Below are 15,665 nucleotides of genomic sequence, written 5' to 3' on the forward strand. Positions count from 1 at the left end.
AAATCGGGTTATTTAATATCGGAGCAAAGTCACAGCTCAATTGACTTGATGATTTCCATATTATATAATCAAAGAGTATCTTTATTCACTAATGTTTTGGCCTCAATAAGTTCTAACAAATTGGCTTAGGTTGTATAGTTAGGACCTGCCATTATCTGTGTTGCAGCTCTAAATGAGCATTACTGAAAGAGCCAACTTGAGACTGTCCATTTAATCACCTCTGTTACTTACACAGAAGAACAGTCCTCATTCTTCTATACCCAGGCACCTTACTGAAACGTGACAAAACTGAAACAAACAAACACGACTCAACTGAAGTGTGTGTGTGTGTGTGTGTGACAGTCAGTGCACAAAACCTCAGTTTAATTTTAATTATCCACAGTTTTAATTTTTCACTGTCAATCATAATCCAAAAATATTAAATGAGACTTCCAAAATGATGTAAGTCATATGATTTATATAATTTCATAAGGCTTATTTTTATAGGTGTTATATTATTAGCTACTGTTATTCATATCTGTGCCAAATTTATAAATTAAAATTTATTTAAGATAAGCAGACTTCCCCTAGAAGTGTTAAATATGTGGGTGTTATATCACATGTGTGACAATTGGTGGTAGAGAGGTGATAAGTTTTTCCTATGCTCAGTATGAACATCTGTATGATTATTACCCTAATATTTTGTAAAAACATGAGCCAGGGGGTCCAGACAAGAACTTAGCCTGAGATGACCACCAAACCTGTACCATGAGGCCCAGACAGGTAGCTAGTCTGAGATGACCTCCAGTCAGGTACTGAACAACCTGCAGTTTGGGTGGTGGAAGGCCATGGCTAAGATAATCCTCATACTATAATCCCCGTACTATAATACATAAACATGGCATAGCACACTTGAGACCACTCCTGAGATAATCCTAGACAGTCAGAGACCATGGGCACTGCTAAGAAGAGAAAGTAAGTGATAGAGAAATGGAAGAAAATAGTAAAAAAAGGATGTGGGCATGATGAAGAGAGGAAAAACTGGAGACCCAAGGGTAAGGTAGGAAACTCTCATATGAGTAACTAGTAGTGATGCCCTCCAGGCCCAATGTGGTAGTTCTGGACATTGCAGGACCACATCTGGATCTATATGGCCCTACAGCAACAGGGGTAAGTTACTACCAAAGGCCAGGCAGATATTGCCTATCTGGGTTGCTGCCCAGGGACATGTTTAAATCTGAGGGCTGTGCAGAATTGACCATACTCCTCACCAGGGCATCCAGGAAACGCTGATCCATGAGACATGAAAGAGTAGGAGAGATGACTCTGCACCTAGCCAGCTAAAGTACTCTGGAAAGTGGCTGAAATATTGCAGGAGGTTTGGGTTAGCAAGCCCTGAGGATACAAGCATGAAAAGACTGGCCCTACCTCTCCCCTCTCCTGGGTCACATGGATAAGGAAAAGCTACCCTCCTTCCTCCTTCCTCCTTCCCCTTTCCTCTTTACTGCCTGAAACAGGTAGGAGACCTGGTCATGTGATCATGAAAGCAGGAAACCTGGCTCTGTGCCTCACCAACTAAAGTATTCAGCAAAGCAGGCTTCTCACATCACTTGGGGAGCATAGTAGAATTGACAATGTATGTAGGGTTTGTGGTGAGCCCTGCCCAAGGACTTGAACATGGAAGACTGGCCCATGCTTCTTGTCTGCTATGTGATGGCATTGAGGAGGAAGAGATCCCTTCTACTCCCTTTTATCCTTGCCATTGGCAGCAGGTGCAAGGCTGGCCCCTAGAGTCATGGAAGTGGGAAAACAGGCCATATTCCTCACAAGCTACAATAGTTGGGAAAGACAGCCCTGAACCTCAGCTAAACTGTCCCTGGTTGCATCATGGATGAAGAGAGGGATTGTTGTTGAGCTGACCCTGAGGATATGAGATTGGGAGCACCAGCAGCCTGAGGAACTCATGGCCAGCTGAGGCCATGTAGGCAATTGGACAAGTGAGTTTCCTGAAGTCGGCTGGTGTTTTGCTCAGCTATGATGGATTTGTGCTGGAAAGGCTTTGTCTTGGGATTGCTTTTTACTTCTGATGTGGCTTCTCATATTTTTAGTTGCTATATTCTTCATATATCTGACTTGACGTTATTGAGACCCTGGAGACACTCATCACCTGTAGCCTGGTATGACTACTTTCTAGGTGATAGCTCACTCTGCTGGGGAAGTTTCCTGCAGATCAACACAAAGATAAATGTTACCAAGATAATGTTATTTACATGAATTAATGTTTTCATGAAATTCCTGATATGATTTAAGAAGTTTTAGAAAGTTAGTTTGATTTCAATAATTTTGGAAAGTTATGGTAGCTGATTAAAAGCTCAAAATTAGAATGAAGAATATATTGTGCACTTCCTCATATAATAACAAGATCTCCATAGGTTAGAATGGGGTACAGTGAGAGTTCATGCATTGCAAGAACATAAGCTTAGTAGCAAGACAATTATGCTTGAAACACATAATAATCAAAGAAAACATTCTAGGTCAGGCCTGAGTTCCTTTATCTTGTGATCTTGGGATGTGGACACAGGTATCAGTGTTCATCATGAAAAAGAAGGTCACAATGAAAGAATAGGTAATTTCATTGTGTATGTAAGGACAGAGAAAAGATGATTATCCATGTGTCCTATAGGGTTAGATAACTAAGGAAGCAAACTTACAACATCTATTTTAATTCACCTTATCATAAACTCATCACATGTTCTTACATAATTTCACCAAACGTGATCTTTATGACTATTCTTCTGTCGATGTTTCTCTGTGTTTCTATAAATCTATCAAGCATCTATCTGTCTGTCTATCTATCTATCATCTATTTATCTATCATTTCTCTATCCATCATCTATTATTTATATCTATCATCTAGTTATCTACCTACCTGTCTACGTATATACATATGACCAATTCTGTGAATATATATATATATTATATATATATATACACACACATATATATATATATATATATATATATATATATATATATATATATATTTATATATATGTGAGCAACATATTTGAATTTCTTTAAAGGCATAAATTATTTTAATTCAGCATAAATTTTCTGTAAAATTTGGTGAGCATAGACTGTTTGTTGTATTGTCTGAATAGGCCATAAACAACCATGGGTATGGATATATCCTTTATAGTCAGGATTTCCTGTTAACTATCTTTTCTCCTGTTATCTGTATAAACCTATTTAATGTAATTATTGATTATTATTTTTTATCACAAATAGTCTGTAATTAAAAATAAAAGTAACGCCAAATGCAAAAATTAGATTACCTTAAGAAATAAATGAAGCATTTATCTATCTCTTGGCCACAGGTTGAGTTTTTTCTTGAGTAAGATACATTGATATACATCTCTGGAGAAAGAATGAGGAAACCACAAAAGCATAATTAGCTAATAAAATTAATTAAAAAAAATAATTTAATACAGTCTTTCAGAAACCAAGTAGAACAATCCTTATTTAATACGTATAATCATGTATTGTAATGTTTGTAAAGATGTGGCACCAGAAGAGATTTTATAAAAATATAGATCAATTTGAAAGTTTAGATCACACAAGCTCATTTAAAAAAAAATAGAAAAGCAGTTTACCTAAGGCAGTTATTAGTTTATTCCAATTCATTAGTAGACAGATTCAGCCACACATTTATTTTAAGTAGATTTATTTATTACACTTCATGTCACAGAATGTTAAAATTTCATAAAGGAACAAAGAAAAAATATTGGAGGTATGGAAAAAAATTAGGGAAAATGAGTTTGGATATAAATATTAAAATGAGTTTTTCAAAGTGTAATGCAGATAGGGGACTTGTTTCTTGTGCTAACAAGTTAAAATGTGTGATTGGAGAATATACTTGTGAAACCAAATGAAGTATTGAACATTTGAAAAAACCATTTGATCTGAAAGACAAGAAGTGTAGATATATTCTCCAGGGGGTCCCTAAAATCACAAGTTATCTTGCCAGCATTCAGTAGAAAAATCACATGCAAGACAGAAAATGTTAAGTGGATGAGGGCTATTTTCTGTACAAGGAACAAGGGAGATGAAAATCAGAAGCCTAAGAAGCAGTCCAAACACAGAAAGAATTAAATTCTATATAAAATAAGATGGCTTTAGTAATACAATATTGTTGGTTGATGTCAACTTTACTTTAGAATGGAAGATTTATTACATATTCATTGATACTTTCTGCACTGCTATGTGTACATACTTATTTGCATATGTTTAGTCTGCAGTTCAGAAAAGGATCATCTAATCTGCATTATTTGAATATGTGGGATCTAGATAATGAAAATAGGTTGGACCTTAGGTGGAGGAGGGTTAATATGGGTTGTTTTTAAATATTGATAACCAAGCAAACATTAGTATTTATAAGAATACAGACTTAGGGATTGGGATATAGCTCACATGGTGGAGTACATGCCTAGCATGCAGAAGACTCAGAATTTCATCTACATTTCTACATAATCCTTGCCTCAAAAGACAAAACATAGGGAGTGGAAACAGGAAGATCACATTCAGGGTCATTTTTACCCCATGCCATGCTGAAGGCCTTCCTTGGAAATATGGCAAATGGAATCACCTTAGTTGCCCATCAAATGATAAAGGATATTGAAAATATAGTACATGTACATAATAGAATTCTATTCTTTTTTTTAATTTATTTTTTTTAATTTTTTCTTAAATCGTAATTAATTCACACAGGGGTTATAAACACAGAAAGGCAGGATGTGGGGAAGGGAATGACACTGGAGTGTGGGTGTTCAGGGGGAATACAGATATCTTCAGAACCAGGTATCGGCTTGGTGAAGGTTCAGGGGACAATTCACTATAACTCTGCCTATGACTCGCTTGTCCTTATCTAAATTGGTATTGTCTGCCAAGACTACCTATTTACAAGGTCTATGACTACTTAGGCTGGTAAATTTCCACGAAAGCTGCCTGTTGACATTAGCTTATAGCCATCTGTTTCAATGTTTTTCCACTGAGACACAAGACTTGGTGTTAGTATACATGTATGACAGGCCTATTGCTGATTTTAGGCCTATGGCTGATTATTCTGTTCTAAAGAAAAGATAAAATCATGTAATTTACAGATAAATGGATGTAGCTAGAAAATATTATCTTGAGTAAAGTGACCCAGACACAGAAATTCAAATGCAGACTGTTTTCAATTATATGTGATCCTAGATCCAAATCTATAGGTTAGAGCAGATAATCTGAAGTAACTTTAGAAGTAGAAATTCAAAAGGAACCTTTGGAGAAGGTGGTGGAGAATGAGCATTAGAGAAGAAGGTAAAATAGTCTAGATGCTTTGAAGAGGGAATACAAAGGAGAAGAGGAGACTCAATTCTGAGGGAATTAAAGGAACGGGGACAAATAATACAAAATTGGTTTGTAAAACACATAGCCTGCCTGTCTTTTTTAGTGTTCTATTGTTGAGACAGTATGACCAAGGGAAATCTTACTGTAGAGGGATTTTTAATCCAGTAACATTGTTGCACTAGCGGGAATACAGATATATCTTTAATATACATCTTTAATTCCAAACAATATAGGTAAGGTTAGTTTAATGACAATTTCTGCTTGTCAACTTGACTATATATGGAAGGAACTACAATCCAGAATTGGAGGGCACACCTATGATCCAGATCTTGATGCTGGGAGACACAAATTTCTGACCTAAATCTTGACATGGAGAGCTTGAGGTATAGTGGCCATGAACAGCGTAAGTCTAGGCCAGGTAGTATACACCATTAATCCCAGGAGACTGAGGCAAGTAGATCTTTTGTTTCAAAGTCAACCTAGGAAAAAATGAATCTCAGATCCAGGCGTGGTAGTACACACCTTTAATTTGGGCCACACATGCTGGAGACCTACTTAAGGACCTTATATATTTACATGCAGCACATCTGTTGGAATCTACTTCTACAAAAGACCAGCTTAAACAACTTGGCCCATGAGACTGAGAGTCTACTAGATTCTATGACTTCCCATCCACTGCTGCCCATTGTTGGGTTAGTTGAACTATAGACTCTAAGTAATCATAATAAATTCCATTAATATATAGAGATAGTCAGTGTTCTGTGACTCTACGGAAACCTGGTTAATACAATTAGTTTGTAGAAGGAAGCAACTAAAAATGGGGTCTAATTGATGGACAGAGTGATGAATCAGAGAGAGACTTAACAGAATGAGTCATAGATAGGGCATGCCTAACTCTCTCAAGAACAAACAGGAAAGGGAGACTACTTAAGAGCAGTGCTGGAAGAGAAAGGACAGTTAAATCAGTCAGTTCTATACAGGCATTCCAGTTGAGCTCATGTCAGTCAGTTCAGTCAGTTGAGTTCAATCAATGTAGTGGAGTTAGTTGAGCTCAGTTAGTGCAGTTTGAGACATTTCAGTTCAGTGAGTTGGGAGTGAAGGAGCTGAGCTCATTTGTAAGCTCTGGCAGTTCAGCTCAGGTTAGCAGGTGCCTTTGAAACCACAGAATGAGAAGGAACAAGAAGAAAAGAACAACTTGTCAGAATTAGTTTTAGGCCAAACAGACCAATTCAGTCAGAAGCAGAGAGAAGCCAGATTGAATCAGTCAGTTTAGAGAGGAGGTTGAAACAGAATATCTGAATTGAACCAGTCAGCTAGAGTTCAGAAAGAACTAGGAACCTTACTCATCACTAAGCCCCTATGAGGACAATTATGTCAGTGGTATAAAAGTAATTTTTACATGTTACAAAAGGAAACATTTAATTGGAAGCTTTTCTCTTTTTTCTTTCTTTTTTTCTTTTTTTAATTTCTTAAACATTAACATCCAGGAAGGAAACAGACAGGCATGGCACTGGAGCAGTAGCTAAGATATTTACATCCTCCATGATCTATAGGCCACAGGCAAACAGAAAGACTGAGCCAGTAACTTTTTTTGAGAAGTTAAAGTCCACTACTAGAAACATAATTCATTCAACAAGGCTACACCTCCCAGTTCTTTTAATCCTTCTCAAGTAGCTCCCCTCCCTAGTGACTAACCACCCAAATATATAGGACCCATTCTCATTTAAACTACAAATATTTCCTGGCCCCTGGATTTTTGTAGGCATATCATAATGTCAAAAGGAATTTAGTGTATTTCTAAAATTCACATAGTTCTTCAGTCTCAACACTATTTAAAATTCTAAAATCAAAAGTCTCTTCTGAGAATCCAGACAGTCTCATAACTAATCCCTTATTAAGTCAAACTGAAAAAACTAGATCACATTTTTTCCAACAAGCAGTGCACAAAGTATATTTTAATATTCCAAAGGGAACATTGTGAGGAAATACAGGACCAACTTAAGAATGAAATCCAGCAGGAGAACTCTAAATTCTGCAGCTCCATGTCTGATTTTTTTAATGCAATTCTACTTCACATATTTTATTTTTAAAAAGTGTTTAAAGATAATGTAATAGAATAAAGTCAATGAGTCATCACTGTAACAGAAAGGAAGGTTGGTGGAATAGGCTTATAAGGACCAGAGACAAAGTAAGACAGGGAGACACTGTTGACATTTAATTATGTTTTAACAGAGATGCATGTATGCCTGCTATCCTAAGTGATAATTCATAAGTTTAGGCAGTTGACAACATTTTTAGAAAGTAGATAATAATATACAAATACAGTATTATGGACATTTTTACAAGGAACAAAATGTTCACTGTAATCCTTTTAAAAGGCTTTGTCCATTTTGAAAGATCAACAATGAATTTTTTTAAAACTCAAAAGAAAAGTCCCTCTCCTGATCCTAAAAACATGAGAAGTGTTTGATGGCACTTGTACTTCATGGGTCTGGAATAAAATGGTCCACTGTTTTAAAACACTGTACAAGGCTTGATTCTTTGATTTGGCATCGAGTAAAATAAACATATACCCCGTGGAAGATGCACTGGGTGTTTTCTTCCACAGCTTACATTCTCCTACTTTTGCTAGCCCACAGTACACGAGGGTACATCTGTGTCCTGCTAAGGAATCTAAAATGATCAAGGCTTTAAAATGATTGTTTAGGCTGAATCTGGTTGCCTACTCCTGTAATTCTAGCATTCAGGAAGCTGAGAGCAGGAGAATCACAAATGTGAGGTCAGCCTAGAATACCTAGTAACTTCAAAGGCCAGCCGGGTTCCAAAACAAGGCTCTGTCTCAAAAGCTAAGGGCTGGAGATGTAGCTTAAAGGTCGGGTGCACACCCAGCATGGAGAACTGTTTGTCATGGGTGTTTGAAGTCAAATTGGGGTCCTCTGGAAGATCAGCAAGTGTTCTTAACTCTTCTCTCATTTCTCTAGCTCCCCAAACAAGTCATATTTTTTAGTATACTGATGGATGCATTCTTTTATAGCAAATTGAAAATTCTAGAATATTGAAGATCTAAAGGACAAATGCAATAATCGCGACTGCCTTCTCATATGCTTGTTAGTATAAAAGCAGAAATAGCTTTGCAACTTACAACTTATCTATAAATCTAGAAAACTATATAGTATCTCCCAAGAGGATGTCCTCTGGAGTTAAGAAGCACCATTTTGGGTGGACTCTATTATGTGAACATCTCTAATTAGATATTTGCCCTAAGTGATTTGCAATTGTATAAACTTTTCCAGAAAAACGTGAAATTTTTATTAATAATTTTTCTCATTGAATAAAATGCCAGATTGTTTCTAAATGATATTTTAATTTCATTCAGAAGTTTTAAAGAAATTTACATTTCTGATGTTTTTGAATTGTGTATCCATAAAAAAAATTAGTATATTGTATAATTGTATATTGTATCCATTTGTCTCATGTCTGATTTTAAAAGGTATACTAGACGCTTCCTCCAATTCAGCTTTGAGAACTTCAATACTTGTCTCTATCTTACGACAGTTCCGCACCTGGTCTGTTCCTCTCTTTGACAGGCATCCCCAAGCTCTGGATTTTCCATCACCTTGGTGTCTCCGATGTATTCCCTGCTTTACTTTCACTGCTTCAAGCAATGTCCTCTCCAGGCCTCAAAGCATGACTCCCCTGTCAAACACCTGGCCTCAGCTACTTTTCTTAACCAAGAGAAAGATTCCATAGCCTTTTTTATATATCCTTCTTTATAAAGCCTGGATCATGTACCCTAAACTGGGCAATTCGTTAGCTTGCTGGGTCTGAAACCTGGACCCTTCTTTGAATGGTATTAGCGTAATCTATCCATTGTTGCTTTCCATTGCAGTTTAAGCTTTCCTTTAATTCCTTTTCCCAAGTTGGAAGTTTAGCTGGGTAAAGTCTGGGCCTGAGGTCGTCATTTTCTTTAGTACATTTAGCATGACATTTTTTCTTAAAACTTTTTTATCTCCTTGAGTACAGGACTTGGAACCAACATTAAATGTTAGGGTTTTTCCTTTTTTTCCTTCTCAAACTGTACACTTTGCAATTTCCTTTGCCCCTCTTGGTGCTTTACCTTGTAGATCTGGATAAGAGTGATCATTAAAAAACACATGACTCTTGGATTTCGGGTTTTGAATAGAAATGCCACACATAGACTTATATATTTGAATGCTTGACCTTAAAGAGTAGCATTATTAGATGCTATGGCCTTGTTGGAGTAGATATAGCCTTGATGGAAGAAGGGTGCTACCTTGGGGTGGGCTATACAATTTTATATACTGTGAGGGGCACGCGTGTAGTGTCTCGCCGGCACGAACATACACACACACACACACACACACACCAGAATCCTTCCGTAGAAACACGTTTATTTCCCTAAACCAAAATGGTGGTAGAAGACGAAAAAGATGGAGAAAGGCACTGTTTTATACCCTAGAGCGGTGTAATCACCTCTCATTGGCTGCTTACTCGTAGCGCGCCAAACGCCGTGGGATGGGCTAGCTTTGGCGGGCTTTTACCATGGCACATGCGCACTTTATTTGTTTACTAGGAAGAATTATGGCTGACAGCGCCACCTAGCGATGGCGGACTTTGCCAGCACCTGCCGCGGCTCCCAACATCTCCCCCTTTTTTGTTTTAAAAAACAGAGGGTGGTACTCAAATGTTTGAGGCTTTACAGGGTGCCTATACCAGAAGCCCTAGGGTGCAGCGGCTGAGGAATCTGTCTACTGGCTATTTCTTTTTTGATTTGTTAAACAGGCACTGGCCAATGTCCTGTGTCTAGGCTGACTGACATTTCTCCACAGCCAGCACCAAAGAATGGTGAGCTCTCTAGCTAGGCTACGAGGTTCGTGCACCCACACCTGGCATTCTCAGAATGTGCGCCCCAGGTAGTGGTCACTTGTGATGCCTGTCACCGGGTAAAATCACCATTCGTGGTGTACCTCTGGCATATGGGATCAGCTTATTCCCGTCGTTGGGACCAATTGGCAGCCGGCCTGGAGACAAAAGGATGGAGTTATTTAGCTGGCTGTTCTTGGCCTGTCTAGTGTTGTACCGGTTATGACTCAAACCCATGGCCGATCGAGCGAATTCCATCTTGGGGGAATAAGCGTTCAAGAACCAACAGTTTAAGGCAGTCTCCCTTACCCTACCAGGTGCAATGGAAACAAGTCCTCTGGGTGCAAGGGCTAAGGGGAACAGAAAGAGATGCAAACACCCATCCCTGTGCAATGGAGTCATCTCCTAGGGGTGCAAGGGCTGTTTGTCTCAAAATTCAGGTACCACAGCTACACAGACAAGGATCAACCAGGCCAAGACTCCTAACTGACCCAGTGTAATGGGCAAATCTTCTGGGGTGCAACGCTGATGGCCTAACATTTAGCACCACCACTCGTGAGGGGGAGACTGCTTATAATTGAGGCAGTGATAACCACACTGCAGGGGAAGCCCCTAGTACTTTGGAAGCGCCTGTGCAAAATTAGCCTTGTCAAGATTTTGTTGAGCTCTGAGTTTGCAACCAACCAAAAGATGAATACTAGTCCGCAACATAGGGCATACCAAACAGGCCTACTCCCACCCACTTAAAAAAGGGAAGAAAAAGAAAAGAAAAGAAGAAAGCTGAAGAATTCCAGGAGGACAGTCCCTCAGTCAGGGACAGATCCACGAGCGTCGAGTTGATGTTCACCACAGCTGCTCTCAATTTTCTGAGTGTCTCACTGAAGTTTTCTGACCAATGTCCTGTAAGATACTGAAACAATTTTCTGGACAGATTAGTTACACGAGTAAAGTTTTTATACTGTACACTGGTGATGTAAAGTGTACCTAGTTTTCTCTCACATCTCAATTGGGGTAATTGAAAGAGGACATCTAATCTCTCTCTCACTAAATCAAGGCGTTGATTAAGGATCATTAGCCCGCCTTTTAGTTGGGTACTGGCGGAGGTTTGGAAGGTTAGCAGCCTCTGCCACCATGGCTGACAATTGGGGGTAGTGCCCACCTGAACAGAAGTTGACATAGCAACCTCAGTGGCAGTGGCGGTAATGGCACTAATTTATATCGTCGTCACTATGGCTGTAGTTATACCAAATCTCTTTTTTGTCTAAATAATGACAAAGTGGAAGGAGTCTCCACGGGGATGGGAACCCATCGCGTGACTCTGGCAACCATAGCGTGAGTGAATCTTTTAGAATTCTAACACTGGGACATCTAGCAGGTTTCATTGGTACAATTCTTAAAGATGGAATTTGATAAAATAAACAAAAATACTAGGAACCTGTATCCCTTGGATCAGTACAAGGGCTATCATCAGAGCCTGGAGGGTCTGTCTGGGTGTCACCTTCCAGTATCGTGAGTCGCCGCGTCAGCCGCTCTGGTAGCCAAAATGGATTGTCTTCTTCCTGTGGAAAGACAAAGCGCTCCCCTGGCTTTTATTAAAATAGAATCTGGACCTTTTCATTGTCTGGTCAAGATGTCTTTTTATTTGACCATTTCTTTTGGCCTGTCAAGCTGAAAATGAGGTTTTAGCCAATTAATATCTGTTAACAACTTTTGAGAATCACTTTTCTGGAGCAACAAGTACTCTAAAATCTAAAAGCTCATTGTACTAGAGCAAAGGCTTGTGGAAAAACTCTTTTAGAGAGATCAGCCAATAAAATATACAACGAATAATATATACTGAGAGATTTAAACGCTTTAACCTTTTGTATTAAAGCAACAACAAATTTTTTAAGGCCATTAATTATTCTTTGAGGCAAGCTTTTTTAATGAATGGCTTCATGGGCTCTCAAAAATCACAAGTAATTTCACTTAATGTAAACCTCTCACCTTTACCAGGAGGTAAAGGAACTGTATAGAACAATCTTTTAAATCTATAATAATTTTTTATATGCATTTACTTGAATGGCAGCTGGAGTAGGCAAGTCAGGCTGTAGTGCCCCATTAGTCTTATAAATCTTAAATTTGAACTTTCTCTGTGTAGCCCTGGCTGTCTTGGAACTCACTCTGTAGACCAGGCTGGCCTTGAACTCAGAAATCCACCTGCCTCTGCCTCCCAAGTGCTGGGATTAAAGGCATGCGCCACCACTGCCTGGCTCTAGTGTTTTTTGATTAATTGAATAACCAACTCTTTTTAGCTGAGTGAGGTATCAGATAAAGCCAAGCTGAAGGCAATCTTGTCCTCCAATAATTGCCAAATAGCCCCAGTATCTATCAATCTTCCAAAACCCTTTTTCTTTTAATTATTAATTTAAGATTAGGTTTTTAGTTACTGATAAGACCTAATACACATCAGAGGAACCAAAGCCATTTTGTCTCTATCACACCCAACAATTTTGGCCTGGCCCAAAAGCTGTTTTGAATTTCTTTTGAGTCTGAGGCTGACACCTCCCTAAGGAACAAGCAAGGCAATAAACAATTTTTAGAGAACACCCTTTTTGAGGCGGGACAGGACAAGAGGAATATCTGAAATCTAAGCTCCTGTCTCAACTACTCTGTTATAGTCTTAATTTAAATGTAAATGTTTAATCTTGGTATATATCCTGAGGCCTGGCCCAAGGATTATCTTTCTTGTACCAAGGACAGGTTTGTCAGGTAACCTTGGACACCTGACTGTTGTTTAAGCCTCTGTTCCTGGGACAGTCACTTTAAAAACTATCTAAATTTCTACATTTAAAACACTCCCCATCTCTATGGCTCTGTGCAGTTATGGCCAGACCCTGACTGTATGAGGGTGCAATTTCATTGCAAAGACAAGTATCTAAGTCTGTCTTTGCTTGTATGTTCTGAGGGCTGTGTGGGCAGTTCAACCTGATTAATATCACACTGACCTTGTCTTACAAGCACGTTAAGATCTCAGTCTGTGTGTCTTAATTTAAATGTAAACGTTCTTAATCTCTAGCAGGCCAGCACTGTATCACAACTTGTTTTAAATATTTTTATTTAACTCTACTTGTTGTCCCCCTTTCCATAACATGGGCGAATCAAAAAAAATTTTTAAACTCAAGATTACAACTGTCAACTGCAGCCAATGGAATACTGGCAGTTTAACTAAATTTTTAAATATCTTTTGTAACATTAGCGTGTAACCATTAATTTTGAGAAGCAAGAGCAGAACCAATTTAAACAATCTATTTTCTCTAAAATCAACACCAAGTAGACTATCCCTATGTTACGAAGTTTTGCTGCTAATTTTCACATGTGAGTTCATGACGCAGCTTTCAATCTCATTGAAGAGATACTGTTTTAAAATCTTACTCTTTATACACCTGGTTTCTGAGTGACTCTAACACTGAGTTGGTTTTACGTCACTTTTCGTTACCAAAGTTGTAAATTTCTAATCACACCCAATAATTTAAGCCAATAGTCTATAACCAAGACATGTAGAACATTTTTATACTTTTAAAACCAATCCGAAACTACAATGAAATGGCTATATATCTTATTTTTAGATCAAACAAAATTTCTTGTCTTTCTAGCTGTAATTTCAAGAGAAAAGCACCTTGTCACAGAGGTTTTTCTAGGACAAAACAACTCTTAGCTTCCTTATAAAACCCAAAATGCTGCTGGTCTCTTTTAAAAGCAGCTTATGTCAACCTCAATTCCTGAAAAGACCTTTTTTAGCTCCCAAAGGTTGGATCAAGCAGTTTTAACGATCTTTCTTTTTGAAGACGTAACAAACACAGAACATTTAGACAATGAAACAAAAAGCAAACACAAACATGTGGACATTGGCGCGCCAAGGACAAACAACAAGGAAGGACCTCTAAGAACTACAAAGAATTTTAGGAAGTCTCCCGAATTCTCTGCTTCTAGATGAACTCTGAAATAGCCTTTTCATTCTTTTTGCTGACACAGCTCAGAGAGAGGGCACCTGTATTTTTTAAAACTCTTTCTCTCTCTCTCATATTTAAAATGTAACTTTTCATCTCGTTCATTGGAGATGTAGCGGGCAGCTAATTTAACACTTCAATACCCTGCTTTCTAATTCTTTTTAACCCTGCTCTTCCCGCCTGAAACAGTTTTTAGGCTGCAGGCAATGTTTGTTTAGAATTCTCTTAACCTATGTTTTTGCTGTCACCTCCTAAGCAAAATCGGCACTGGGCCAATTCCTCATTCACCTAGACTGTCTCCCCCAAACCACTCTTCATCTGAGTCCTCTGACTCGGAGGAAGTTAGCCCCTCCGACTCAGAGCTATCACGATGTAAAAAGCCCGGCTCCTTTACCAGATACAGAGGTTTCTTTCTGAGGCTTTCTGTTCTCCCGTCTCTCCCAAGAGCGTTTTTTCTCTCATCTCTCATCCCCGTGAATTGGTTCTCGGGGAGGCCTGATTTCTTAAATATATCTCTTTTCTTTTTTCCTTTCTGAATTCCTAAGCGCTTCTTTCCTGTCTCTGTTTTTGACATGTGGGCCTGTAATTTGTCTACCTCTCCCCAGCCCGCCGAGCGGCTTTTCTCATCCTGTAAAACCAGAAGGAAGAGTACCAGCACTGCCTGGGGAGGGAGACGAAAAAAATCAAGACCAGACATATCTCTCAGAGAGCATCACCTCGTTCTACGGTTCTGGATTCATTCCACACGTGGATGGCGAGCGGGGGTCTTCTGAAACGTGCCGGCGATGGTAAATTCTCCCGGGTTTTTCGGCACCAAATGTGAGGGGCGCGCGTGTAGTGTCTCACCGGCACGAACATACACACACACACACACACACACACACACACCAGAATCCTTCCGTAGAAACACGTTTATTTCCCTAAACCAAAATGGTGGTAGAAGACGAAAAAGATGGAGAAAGGCACTGTTTTATACCCTAGAGCGGTGTAATCACCTCTCATTGGCTGCTTACTCGTAGCGCGCCAAACGCCGTGGGATGGGCTAGCTTTGGCGGGCTTTTACCATGGCACATGCACACTTTATTTGTTTACTAGGAAGAATTATGGCTGACAGCGCCACCTAGCGATGGCGGACTTTGCCAGCACCTGCCGCGGCTCCCAACAATATACTCAAGTTGTTGCCAGTGTGGCACACAGTGTACCTCTGCTGCCTGCAGATAAAGATGTAGAACTCTCAGCTTCTTCATGCAGTCATGATGATAATTGACTAAACCCCTGAAACTAAAGTCCAGCCCTCATTAAATGTTTCTTTTTAAGAAAAGGAAAGAAAAACTGAACAAAGGAAAGAAAGAAAGAAAGAAAGAAAGAAAGAAAGAAAGAAAGAAAGAAGAAAAGAAGGAAGGAAGGAAGGAAGGAAGGAAGGAA

General features: G+C 38.9%; 1 pseudogene; it reads left to right on the forward strand.

Annotated features, from left to right (window-relative positions):
- The first annotated feature begins 559 nt into the window (after positions 1-559).
- On the forward strand, positions 560-681 carry LOC114613155 (annotated as a pseudogene).
- Positions 682-15,665: the final 14,984 nt, after the last annotated feature.

The sequence above is a fragment of the Grammomys surdaster genome, unplaced genomic scaffold, assembly GCF_004785775.1.
Source record: "Grammomys surdaster isolate TR1022 unplaced genomic scaffold, NIH_TR_1.0 126189, whole genome shotgun sequence".
NCBI lineage: Eukaryota > Metazoa > Chordata > Mammalia > Rodentia > Muridae > Grammomys > Grammomys surdaster.